Source organism: Lactuca sativa, chromosome 1, assembly GCF_002870075.4.
Source record: "Lactuca sativa cultivar Salinas chromosome 1, Lsat_Salinas_v11, whole genome shotgun sequence".
NCBI classification, from domain to species: domain Eukaryota; kingdom Viridiplantae; phylum Streptophyta; class Magnoliopsida; order Asterales; family Asteraceae; genus Lactuca; species Lactuca sativa.
This window is the reverse complement of record NC_056623.2, coordinates 14443847-14458114: the sequence shown is the minus strand read 5'-3', so window position 1 is coordinate 14458114 and position 14268 is coordinate 14443847. Positions and strand designations below refer to the sequence as shown.

The window sequence follows — 14268 nt, the reverse complement described above, 5'->3', positions numbered from 1 at the left end:
ATATATATATATATATATATATATATATATATATATATATATATATATATATATATATATATATATATATATATTCCTTTTGCAAAATTAGAACACTACTAGAAAACAAGCCTTTAATGACATGCAATTTACGATACGCACAGATTTATGATACGCAAAAGCGTGTGACGTAAAAATAATGTCATCTCTCCTAAAATTTAAAGGATTTAGGACGTGTATTTTTGCGTGCCCTAAAATTAGTGTCTAATAAAAAAAACACGGAGGGCACCTTAAATAAAATGTGTGTCGTCTAACCATGTCGTTTTATAAATTTTAATGAAACGCGCGTTTGCATCAAGGGGGGGGGGGGGGGGAAATGAAATCCCAAAAAATAAAAATCCCCACTTTGTTTCCACGGGATGAAAACCCTAGCTCGCCCCTATCGAAAACGCCTTTTCTTTCTTTCTTTCGTCTCTCTCGATTCTCAAACCTCCATCGCTTCACTTCTCTACATCTGCTCTCCAATTTTGCATCTCCAACATGATCCTCCCACAGCTTCGCATCTTCGTCGCTTGTTCCCATAACTTCTTCACATTTGCTCTCCAACTTCTGCTCAACTTTCTCTGTATGCCCAGTTCTTGTTCGACGACCAGAGATTGAGACACTGTTGGTGGACCAAGCAAGGCCATCCACCGCTAGGTAGACCCTAACACCACCCACCTCCGACCACAACTCCTTCTCCCATTCTTTATTCCCTCTATGATGAACCTCCCCCAACCTGCAATGTGGGAGCAATGGTGGGTACCAAATCATCATGGTCGCGATTGAGAAGCAAACTTAAAACCGCGTTGTTGGTGGCTACTAGATCTACCATGGTTAATCAACCCAGTCTTTGTCTCAGGTTCATATTTTTTTAGGTTATTCTTCCATTAAAGAACTTACTATGCTTAGATCGTTGATCATTTTTGTTTCTTTTTTATAAATATGTTTGCGTTGATTGAGGTTTTGAGTTAATTGGTAATTGTTTAATGTTTTAATGAATTGTCTCGATCGAGAACTGTTTTAAGTCAATGTTGTTCAATCGGAGCTGTTGTCTTGTTCTTTCTTGATATCTCTAGTTCTTGTTGATACACTATAGCACAACAAGCTGCTCTTTTTCATAACATTAAGTCGCTCTTCATGAATAAGATCTTAATCATTGTCTGTAACAAGACAACTTGCAATCATTGGAAGGGATTTCGGAAGATGATATGAAGTTAGTTGAAGAGATGAAGTTAGAAGCAATGAAGATTTCAGTTGTAGAAGGTCAACAAGTGTTGTTGACCATGAGTACTTTAACCAAAGAAGGGGTAACTGTGGTAAGAAATGCATCTTTTGAGAGGCTGTTGGATTAGAGAGTTGAAGTCAAAATGAAGTCAAAGAAAATCAACGAGTGTTTGAATCAGTTTCATGTTGCAATGCCAAAGCCATGTGATCAGAAGGAAAGACATGTTTGTATACCTGAAAGTATTCTTGAAGCTAAAGCCATGGAAGCTGAAAAGGTGAAGAGGAAGCTCGAAATGGATAATGAGAATGAAAATGGTGGAGCGGGTGTTTATTCTGCAAGTTTGAAGAAACATTATCTTTTAGCAGATGATGAATGGAAGGAAGATAACATGTATGCAATACTCGATGCGCATAACGCGTTTGATTTTATTGATCAGGATATTCTACAGATGCTTGAGGAATTGGAGAAAGAAGAAGGGCTTCTTCAAGAACAGGGAGATGGAGAAGATGAAGAAATGGAAGGTGAGGATTTGACTCCAAAACAACAGAAAGAGCATAACAAAATCAGGAAAAAGAAAAGTATATTAATTCTTGAACGTAGAATCAAGAAAAGCACAGCTGAAGACAGACCAATTTTTCCAAGAAAATTTGATAAAGACAAGAGATTTACATCTTAAAGAAAGGAGTGACAGCTGTCATCATTAGGGCTTGATCCATCAAAAGCAATGTAAAGGGTGAAAAGTGAGTCAAGGGGTAGAAAGAGGGAGAGGTCATCTGATCATGGTGATGGAATGGATGTGGATGATGATGAAGGGTCAAATAAGAAGATGAAGATAAGGTCAAAGTCAAGGTCAATGTCGAGGTCAAGGTCAATGTCAAGGCCACCTGTGCATGAATTGGTTCTGGGTGAAGGGTATAAGGACTCAGCTCAAAAGCTGAAGGCGTTTAAAATGGGAAAGAGTTCAGTTCACAAGAGGAATAAGGCTGCTAAAACAGGTGAGGGAGATAGAGTTATTCTGACATTGAATTTGCTTTTCGGATAGGTTTTGTTCCATAAAAATGTTTCTGTCAATAACTGATTTTATGCACACAATGGATTTTTCTGATTAGAATCCATTGAATCATTGAGTTTAAGTCAATAACTAACATTCCTTTGTATAGATGAAGCTTATGATTGTTGTTTAAGAGCTGTTCAAATACTACCTATACTCTCTCTCTCTCTCTCTCTCTCTCTCTCTAATAACTTTGTGAAGAATTATACTTAAAACACGACTTTTGTGCAGCTTCCAGATTTTATGATGGGTCTTGCAAAGCTTGCTTTACTTTATGGTGAACATTCATCTTCAAAGGTACTTGTTATATGCAAAGAAAAGGGTCATAGTCTTGGATCAGGTCCCACATCCATATTTACACTTACATATGCTCATTTGTTACATGTTTTTGGACCCATAAGCCAGGCCTTGCATCATGCACCCCAGTATTTGGATGGCTTACCAACTGAATGCCCTTCTCATCAATAATATTATTTAACAATGCTTAAAAATTAATTATACATCACATGTTTTGTAGATGATGGACAGGATTTGGATGGCTTACCAACTGAAGGCATCGAAATTGATGGGATTTGAGAAATACATCATTCCTATGGTGTACATGCAAACCCTAATAGCTTTTGGATCTAGTTTGTCTAATGAACATGAAATTGAATATCCAAAGCTATAAACCCTAGATCTAGCATACAATTAATCATATTAACATAAAATAGGGTTTAGATCTGACCTTTGATTGTTATATAGCAATAACAATCAATCCTTAGCTTCAGAAAGCTTAGTGCCTCAAGTGTTGCACTTCTAATGGAGTCACAAACACCATTAAGCAACTTGGATGAAGAGGAGAAGAGAGGAGGCTTCCTAAAACGTCTAGAAACCCTAAAGGAACTCATAGCCACGTTTTTTTGGGCATAGGGGCCCTTTATATACATGTAGTCTTTTAGGGCTTTCAACTAGGAAACTCTAATCTGGCTGCTTAAGCCCTAAGAAGCCCATGGACTCCTTTAACATATCCCTTGGACGATTTCTAATGGGCTTCCCATACAATTCGTCCAACCTATATTTTATTAGGTGATCAATAGCCCAAGTATAATTGTCTTATAATTACAACTCCAGTCCCCTAAGTTTAATTAATCTCTTTTAGCCACAAAATTAATTCTTAATTAATTCTTGACTAATATTAATTAAACAATATGACTTCTCCTTTAATATATTATTCTCATAATATATTAATAAATCATATTTAAACCTTTCTCTCCTTAAATCATCCTACATATTGCTATGGTGAAGGCAAACCAAAAGGACCATGCTCATAATCGGGTCAAGTACATACCAAAGTAGTTATGGACTTAGACACTAATCCTGTTGGATATAGTGTCTAAGTCCATAACTATATTTGGTATGTACTTGACCCGACCCGGCATGGTCCTTTTGGGTTGCACTTCACCCGAACAATTTATGGATAATATTTGAGAATAGTACAAGTTATGATTTATTAATATATTATAAGTTCTAATATATTAATATAAGATCATAGTATTTAATTAGTAGTGATCTATAATTAATCTAGGATTAATTTAGTGATCAAAGATATTACTAATTAAATATGGGCTTCTATATTTATATAGTGTGGGCTTATGCTTATTTGGAATGGGCTAGGCTTGGATGGAGAAGTCCATGGATACTCCATGGAGCTTTAACCCATGGATCTCATGGAAATGAAGAGACATGGGTATTAGGGTTTACATGGATGTAACCCTAATCCACCACACTATATAAAGGAGGCTTTGGCTCTTGAAATCATACTAGTTGACACATGTTGAGGTGAGGGCCGATTTCAAGAGAAGTGTGACTATTCTCTCAAAGTTCCAAGTTTGTGGTGATTTGTGACTTTCATTTGAGGCATCCACATCATTGGTGCTAGGCTCTAAAACTCCAAGGAATCAACTACAACTACAAGGTAAGTGTTTCTACTAGCTTTATTTGATTCAAGTACCCCATGCCATGCTAGTTAGGATACAAGCCTTGGAAAAATAATTATTTGCATGTATCTTAGACAAACATAGATCCAAGGTTTATTAGGGTTGCATGTACACTTAGGAAGTGTTAGAATGCTCAAAACCCATCAGTGGTATCAGAGCCTAGGCTTGTTTGTTTGATACTTGTTGCAATATGCTTGAAAAAGTCGAAATCTTGCTGTCTGACTGATGGACTCGCCGAGTCCATGGGGGGACTCGCCGAGCCCACTTGTATCTTCAACCTACTCGCCGAGTAGGTTCATGCACTCGACGAGTAGGGTCGACAGAGTGCAGTTTTTCGACTTTAGTTGCTGGAAATGGATTAGAAACATTACCCTAAACTGTTTTGGTACTTGAAAACTTGTTTTAGAAGGTGTAATGTCTTTTCTAACTCATTTACAACAACTAGTTATCAAAATTACAAAGATTAAGTGTGATTTTGATATATGAAAGTGTTCATGATCATGATCTTGTTCTTATGATGTTTAGATGATCATAGGAATTATTTGTAACCTATGTGGTAGATTAATTCTTGATCATAATGTTATTTAATGGAGTCCATAACTTGTCCTCAAGTTATGGAAAACCAAAAGTCTCTTGGATTGAAAACCATTAAAAGAACACAAGAGTTAGAAAAATGAAGAGTCTTCATTTTATTACTCTATTAAACTCATAAGTTACAAGATATGAAAAGTTTTGAAAGTTTACAAAACTTGCCCTCAAGTTTTGGAACAAGTAAAGTCAAGTTAAAACTTTAGTTCCAACCCTTAGAATTTTAAAAGTTAAAATTCAACCCTTATACTTATATTATTATGATTTAATAATTATATATATATATATATATATATATATATATACATGTATGTATAAGAACAAAGTCGTCTTACCGCTAGTACGCCTCATTCACGAAGCCGGTCTATAAGGTGGGTATAAGGTTGTTGCCTATAAAATGGTGACTTAATGGGTGTCCACTCTCACCCACCGCTTGCTTGACTGGTGGAGGGTCGTTAGCCGAACGGGTAAGACAAGGACTTATAAATTCTCATTCAAAGTATGATGAATATTATAAAGTAACTAAATGTTTTATTAAATTCCCAATCTTGGTTACTTTAGGAAAAATGTGAATAAGGTGCTAATCCATGAAATCACACTTTACACTTTGATTAAGTCGTTGGTGGAGCGTGTGTGGTTAACCGGCACACTAACTTGGACTTAACAAGGTAGGTAAAGGGTGACTTAGGGTTTATTATAGTATCGATGGAGCGTGTGTGGTTTACCGGCACATCGATTGAGTGCTAAACCTTAAGGGTACCAAGTGATTTGCATGGTTACTTCACACCTCGTTTTGTGATCCTCGGCATCCCAGTCACAAAACTTGGAGGGCACACTCGAGATTGAAACATGCCTTTGAAAAGTTCATTGAATCTCAAAGAATCTAGGAATTTCTAAGAACCAATCAAAAACCTAATACTTAAATATTTCGGTTTTCGTGGTGGAAATTGGTGAATCGTCATTCACCTACCTTTCAAATATGGTATAGCTTAGATTACGACATACCTCTTCTAAGTTATATTATATTGTGATTGGATCCTAGCCTTAATATTACATTTGGGTGTTTTATTAAGGACTCTCTTATATCTAAACTAATCTTGTTCTCTTCTTATTAGATGTCTTCAAGCAATGCTGTTTCTGGCTCTAATCCTAATGGCTCCTTTACCCTTATGAACTTGTGTGGGAAAGTCACCTTTGATGGATCCAACTTCAATGAGTGGATCAGAAACATCAGGATGATTACCCGCTACGAGGACAAAGTGTATGTCCTTGACAAGGAGCTTAAGGAGATTGATGAGACCACTGCAACTCCTCAGGAGATCGCTGAATTTCGGGCACATGAAAGGGATGCTACGAAAGTGGCTTGCATCATGATGGCCACGATGACAGCGGAACTCCAAAAGTCTTATGAGGATTTCTACCCTTATGAAATGCACCAAGATTTGATGGAAAGATACCATCAAAGTGCAAGACAAGAGAGGTATGAAATCATCTGCTCCATGATAACAACCATGATGAAGGACGGGGAATCCGTCACGAGCCACATGCAGAAAATGCAAAGGTATGTGGATCGTTTGTTGAAGCTTAATGTGAACTTCCCTGAGGATCTTGCAATAGATATCATTTTGCACTCCTTACCATCGTGCTATGATCAATTCCGCATGACATATCACATGAATAAGGAAGAGGTCACACTCAGCAAACTTCAGGGACTTCTCAAGACCGCAGAATCAGGTCTTAAGGGGAAGTCGGTTGCTATCACTCCTACTCCAAACTCAACTCCGGTTTTGGCAATTGGGAAAAGTCGATGGAGGAAGAGAAAGAGATCCTCGAAGGGTACCAAGGCTCGGACCCTTGATGGCTCTTCTTCAAGTGGAACCAAGAAAGGTTTCGTCACTCCTTCTTTTGACCGAAAAGAGGCTGAATGCTTCTATTGCCATGAAAAGTCTCATTGGAAGCGGAACTGCCCAAAGTACCAGCAGGATGTGAAGGATGGGAAAGTCAAACCCAACCATGCAGGTACTTACACTATCATTTCTAATAACTCACCCCATTCTAAATCTTGGGTCCTTGATACCGGTTGTGGTATTCATATTTGTTGTGACTTGCAGGGACTAAGAAGAAGTGAGAATGTGGAGCAAGGAAGAATAAACTTGATCATGGGGAATAGGAAAGCTTCACCTGTTACCAAGATTGGAGTTTATACTTTATCACTAAGTAGTGGGTTTAATTTAGATTTGAATAAATGTTGTTATTCGCCAGGAATGGCAAGAAATATTATTTCCTTTCATGCTTTGTACAAACAAGGGTTTACCTTTTCATTTAATAATGAAGTTGGTTCTACAGATGTTTTCTATAATAATGTTTTTTTATTTTAAAGCATTACCTTGTGATGGTGTGTATGAAGTTGTATCTGTTGTAGATAACTTAGGAAATAATGTTTTGTGTATTGATTCTACTACTAATAATAATTTGGATAAAGCATCATTATGGCATTGTCGTCTTGGACATATAAGCAAGAAACGCAGAGGCCAACTCCAAAAGGATGGAGTCTTGGAGTCGTTTGACCTAAAGTCAGATGATAGTTGCGAATCATGCTTACTTGGAAAAATGACAAAGTCACCCTTCACAGGCTCGTGTGAGAGGGGTGAAGGTTTGTTGGACCTTATACACACGGATGTGTGTGGACCATTCAAACATGCCACAAGGGATGCTGATCATTATTATTTGAATTTTACTGATGATTACAGTAGATATGGATATGTCTACTTAATCAAGCATAAGTCAGAGACTTTCGAGAGGTTTAAGGAATTTAAAATGGAAGTCGAGAATCAATTGGGCAGGAACATTAAGATGCTTCGATCCGATCGAGGAGGTGAGTATCTTAGTTCAGAGTTCCTCGACTATCTTAGGGAATGTGGGATTGTCTCACAATTGACACCTCCCAGGACACCACAATTGAATGGTGTGGCTGAGAGGTGTAATCGAACCTTGTTGGATATGGTTCGTTCCATGATGAGTCGAGCTACGCTACCAATCTCATTCTGGGGGTATGCCTTAGAGACTGCCGCCCATATTCTTAATCTTGTCCCTACAAAGAAAGTTGCCAAAACTCCTCACGAGACGTGGACTGGCAAAGTACCTAAGCTAAACCACATCAAGATTTGGGGTTGTGAGGCTTTCGTGAGACGCGAGACTCATGATAAGCTCAAACCTCGAAGCGAGAGGTGTATTTTCATCGGCTACCCACAACAATCCTTTGGTTACCTCTTCTACAGACCTAGTGACAATGTGGTCTTTGTAGCAAGAAGAGGAGTCTTTCGAGAGAGAGAATTTATAAGCCAAGGAGACAGTGGGAGGCAAATTGATCTTGAAGAAATTCAAGAATCAAGCGGTGAAGGAACTTCAAACACTAGCCCTCAACTTGAGGAGGAAACTCCTGTTGAGCCAGTTGATGAGCCTGTACCTCTGAGGCGTTCCACGAGAGTTAGGAATGCACCTGAGCATTACTATGGTTTCCATATTACTACGGAAGGTGAGACACTTATTAGTGATGAGACACTAGTAGGTCTGGATGAACCTAACAGCTACATGGAAGCCATGGCAGGCCCTGAGGCTGCTAAATGGAAAGAGTCCATGGATAGCGAGATACAATCCATGTATGACAATCAAGTTTGGAACTTGGTTGAGAATGTACCTGGTCGTAAGACTGTAGGGTGCAAATGGGTCTTCAAGAAGAAGACCGACATGGATGGTAAAGTACACACTTATAAGGCTAGACTGGTTGCAAAAGGCTTCTCTCAAATTCCTGAAGTGGACTATGATGAGACCTTTTCTCCAGTAGCCAAGATTAAGTCTATTCGGGTTCTGTTAGCCATAGCTGCATTTCATGACTATGAAATATGGCAAATGGATGTCAAAACCGCTTTCCTTAATGGAAAGTTGGCTGAACATGTTTACATGAGTCAGCCAGAGGGTTTTGTCAGCAACGAGTACCCTAATAGAGTGTGTAAGCTCGAGAAATCCATTTATGGATTGAAACAGGCACCTCGCAGGTGGAATCTTTGCTTTGATGAGAAAGTCAAGGAATTTGGCTTTTCGAGGAGTGAAGATGAATCTTGCGTCTATATCAAGGCTAGTGGGAGCATAGTCAGTTTTTTGGTACTGTATGTGGATGACATACTACTCATAGGAAATGACATCCCAACCCTGCAGGAAGTAAAGTCCTGGCTTGGGAAGTGTTTCGCTATGAAGGACCTTGGTGAAGCTGCCTATATCCTAGGGATAAAGATTTTGAGAAACAGGAGTAAAAGGCTAATTGGACTTAGTCAAAGTACCTACTTGGACAAAGTGTTGAAAAGATTCAACATGCATAACTCCAAGAAAGGTGAGTTACCCATTCAGTGTAATGCCAGATTGAGTAAGACACAAAGCCCTAGTAGTGAGGCTGAGATAGCAGAAATGAGTCGATTTCCTTATGCTTCAGCTGTAGGATCGATCATGTATGCCATGACGTGTACTCGACCTGATGTAGCTTTTGCGTTGAGCATGGTTAGCAGATATCAGGCGAACCCTGGCAAGGAACACTGGACTGCGGTAAAGAATATCCTCAAGTACCTGCGAAGGACTAAGGACTGGGTCCTTACCTTCGGTGGGAGTGATGACTTGAGAGTTGTAGGGTATAGTGATGCTAGCTTCCAGATTGATAGGGATAATTTCCGCTCTCAGTCAGGTTGGATCTTTACCCTAAACAGAGGAGCAATTTCTTGGAAGAGTTCCAAGCAGGAGACAGTGGCTGATTCCACTTGTGAATCAGAGTATATAGCAGCGAGCGAGGCAGCAAAGGAGGTGATATGGCTAAAGAACTTCATCGGAGACCTTGGAGTTGTACCAGCTATAAAAGAGCCAATGGAGATTTTCTGTGACAACAATAGTGCGGTTGCCTTAGCCAAGGAACCAAGGGATCACGGGAGATCCAGACACATCGACAGAAAATACCATTTTATCAGACATCGAATTGAAGAAGGACTCCTCATGGCGAAGAGGGTATCATCGGATGAGAACCCGGCAGATCCCCTCATGAAGGGACTGAGTAGGGTTAAGCATCTCCAGCATGCTCGGAGCATAGGGCTGAAGGATGATATAAGTTTTAGTAGTTAGATAACCCAGAAATTTGTAAAGTGTAATTGACATTTGATGATGAATAAAAGGTGTTTTATTTATGAGTAAAGTGTTGCTATCTCTTGTCGATCTTTTACTATATTTCTTTTGCATGTTTTGACTTCCAGAATAATTATGTTTGGTATATCATATTATTCAAACCTCCACAGTCGGTCATATGTCGGAAGTAGGTATGAATCAAGACTGTCATGATTGGTTGCAGAGGTCTAAGGTGTTGGACATGGCTACAACAATCATGAGTGCTCATAAGTTCTGAGCATTGGACTCAACCCACGCTCACTGGAATCACTTCATGGAATTTTATCTCGAGTGATCGTGAGACGGTAATATCATATAAGTCTTCAAACCTAGAGATATGATTTATTACTTACGAGTTGGTTATGCATTGATTGTACGTAAACGCATTGGTAACTCGATGTTATAAAACGTGCTTTTGTGTGTAATTCAATGAGTGGTAGAACAAACATATGAGTCGAAGTTTATCTGTTCCTTCTTGGATTAGAAGCTGATATCTGGGCCCCTCGATGATTTTCTTTTGACCTATGTACCGGGCCCGGTCAGAACTAAATTGATGTGTTCAGTTGAGTTCTATGTCAAACAAATCGGAAATCGGGAAACAAATGCTGGACAATAAGCAAGACAATGTTCCATGTATTTGTCCGGCTGATATCTAGAACAGAGGATTATATGATCACTTATCTAAATGGCGCGTTCTAGTTCAACAGAGTTTAAAGAGCTACGATTGCTGATCAGTTCCTGAAGTTATACTTGCAAATATAGTTACTAGACTTATCCAAGTGGGAGACTGTTGGATATAGTGTCTAAGTCCATAACTATATTTGGTATGTACTTGACCCGACCCGGCATGGTCCATTTGGGTTGCACTTCACCCGAACAATTTATGGATAATATTTGAGAATAGTACAAGTTATGATTTATTAATATATTATAAGTTCTAATATATTAATATAAGATCATAGTATTTAATTAGTAGTGATCTATAATTAATCTAGGATTAATTTAGTGATCAAAGATATTACTAATTAAATATGGGCTTCTATATTTATATAGTGTGGGCTTATGCTTATTTGGAATTGGCTAGGCTTGGATGGAGAAGTCCATGGTTACTCCATGGAGCTTTAACCCATGGATCTCATGGAAATGAAGAGACATGGGTATTAGGGTTTACATGGATGTAACCCTAATCCACCACACTATATAAAGGAGGCTTTGGCTCTTGAAATCATACTAGTTGACACATGTTGAGGTGAGGGCCGATTTCAAGAGAAGTGTGACTATTCTTTCAAAGTTCCAAGTTTGTGGTGATTTGTGACTTTCATTTGAGGCATCCACATCATTGATGCTAGGCTCTAAAACTCCAAGGAATCAACTACAACTACAAGGTAAGTGTTTCTACTAGCTTTATTTGATTCAAGTACCCCATGCCATGCTAGTTAGGATACAAGCCTTGGAAAAATAATTATTTGCATGTATCTTAGAAAAACATAGATCCAAGGTTTATTAGGGTTGCATGTACACTTAGGAAGTGTTAGAATGCTCAAAACCCATCAAATCCAACAGTCTCCCACTTGGATAAGTCTAATAACTATTTTCCATATGACTTCAGAACCTGATCAGCAATCGTAGCTTTCAAAAGCCGCTGTCAACTCTGAACTTATCAATTACGTGTGTCCTTAGATAAGGGATCATATGTTCTTCCATTCTCAAGATATCGTATAGACACAAGACATGAGTTTCAATCATTCTCTCTATACTGTTTCCTGAATTCCGATTTATGACGACTGGCAACAGACTACAATTGAACACATCAACTTAGTCCCGTCTTGGCCAAGCGCTTAGGTGTCATCACTAAATCATCGAGGGGCCCACAGATATCACTTTTATCCCACTTTGGGTAAAAGGAATGGATAAACCTCAACTCAAATGCTCGCTTGCATTTACTAATCGAATCACACACAACAGTAAGTTTTATAACACCAAGTTAGTGGTGCGTTTACTTATTATCAATGTGTAACCGACTAGCAAATAACAACTCACACGTCTCGGTTTCAAGAATATACAATATTATCGTCTCACTAATCACCCGTGATAAATCCATGAAGTGATCTAAGTGAGCGTGGGTTTAATCCAATACTCTACTCTTATCAAAGCACTCATGAACCCTGCAGCAAACTTGTGCTATGTCTAAACTCTTCAGACAATCTATAGACTCTTCATGACAGTCTTCCTTTATACCTACTTCCAACATATGAATGATTGTGGAGGTTCGAATAACCCAGTTATTCTGGAAGTCAAAACATGCAAACTGAAACATAACAATAATACTTAATCCTATATGGCCCCAAACTCGTGAGAGTAAATAAAACACTTCTATTTATCCACCATATTGATTACTCATTATTTATCATTTAGTGTTTCGGATAATCAACTCATTACTTGAATTACAACAATAGTTGTCCCATGCACAAAGAATGCACACTATGTTTCCTATGGTCCTTACTTTGTGAAATAGATCGATTGAAAAACCTTTCCAATGACGCTCATTTCACAATACCCAATCCTTATCATTAGTGTTAGAATACAAGGTTCTTGCCACTACTAGAATATACTAGATTCTAACATTTTATGCAATGATCCTTTCACAAAGTCATAGCACAAAAGTCACCAAGACCTGGCTAATGAAATCACAAAGTACTCTATCAGAAATTGTTACAAGACAATTCCATAGACGTGAAGTCTCACATTCAAAGTACATTCCTTTGAACATCCTTCTCGCATAAAATTTTCTAATCTAGACATAGACTCTCAATATCCAACTCCAAATATGGAAACATTTCCACATTTGCCATATGACAACTCATTCTTATTAGAATTTTATCTATTCATAATAATGTCGATATGGTCCATCCAATACCATACTTCCAACTACTCACAAGCGACCAATCCTCAGCGAATTTTGGATCGTCCTTTGATAGTTGTTTAATTATTTTAGTCAAAACCGATTCTAGTCCTTTTTCCTTCTTAATGCGCTAGACATTTGGAAAATTTTAGAATGGTCAAATATTATAGCATTTGCAATCGATCCTATACCCGAAGCGTATGGGACACGATAATGTCTTACATAAAGATATGATACTTTATCAATCTTTTGCCATAATATTTTATGTGTCACGTTCTCACAATTCGAACTATGAAGAGGGATTCTGTAATCATAATCGAAATTAAGAACACACTATGTATCCTTTGACTATATTTATTAAAATATCTCAATATAAGCTTTAGATTTTGAAACGAAGAATAATATTCTCTCCGTTAATTATAGCAAAACAACTTTTCAACCCATGCAACTTTGCAAATTGAATCTTTGTTTTTCTATAACGAATAGTGCTAACTTGCAATACTTGCCATAATAATCATACAAACATAACACTTATGCTCCCACTATCATGATGATTATTATCATATAAGCATAACACTTATGCTCCCACTAGCCTTGACATGTATTCGGAAAACAGGTGAACTTTTAGAAAACAATGCTAATTGAATTCCACAAAATTCATATTTCTAATACCAGATGCTTCGATAATCCTTTATCTAAGCTTCTCAAACTTAGACACCTTTGTCTTAGATAGCTCATATGTGTGTCTAAACAATTCAGAACTTATGTTACTAAGTTCCAAATGTTCAAACTAATTGCCAAATCTCACAATTCGAACTATGGAAAGGGATGTCATAACCATAATCGAATTTGAGAATACAATTTTCACAATTGCTATCTTCTTTAAATCTCTCTTAGTGAAAGTATTTCCTTACAGTCATTTTCATGAAGGAGGGAATCTTATGACACTTAGATTTTATGGTGTATGAGTTCCTATCCATGTGAATTTGCCAAAACCAAAGTTTGCGACAAATCCAAACTCATATGGACTAAACTTTCTTAATCTTGATTTCTTGCCTTATGGTAACACAAGTGCCAACCATGTCTTCCAAGTAGTTTAGCAACTTATCCTTACATATCAATGTACTTTCCATCGATCAAGGCACTTTGTCTTTATGCATTCAAATGAGAACGCATAGAGCTCACATGCATAATTAACTCAATTGGAATGGCACAGAAACAAAATAATGTCAACACGATAGGTTGTAAACCTCAAGTCGTGTGCTAGTGATGATCGATAAGGTTTATTCTTGATTTCTTCTTG

General features: G+C 37.9%; 1 pseudogene; it reads left to right on the top strand.

Moving 5' to 3' along the window:
• Positions 1–851: 851 nt before the first annotated feature.
• Positions 852–2288, top strand: LOC111916709 (nucleolar GTP-binding protein 1-like; annotated as a pseudogene).
• The last annotated feature ends 11980 nt before the right edge of the window (positions 2289–14268 follow it).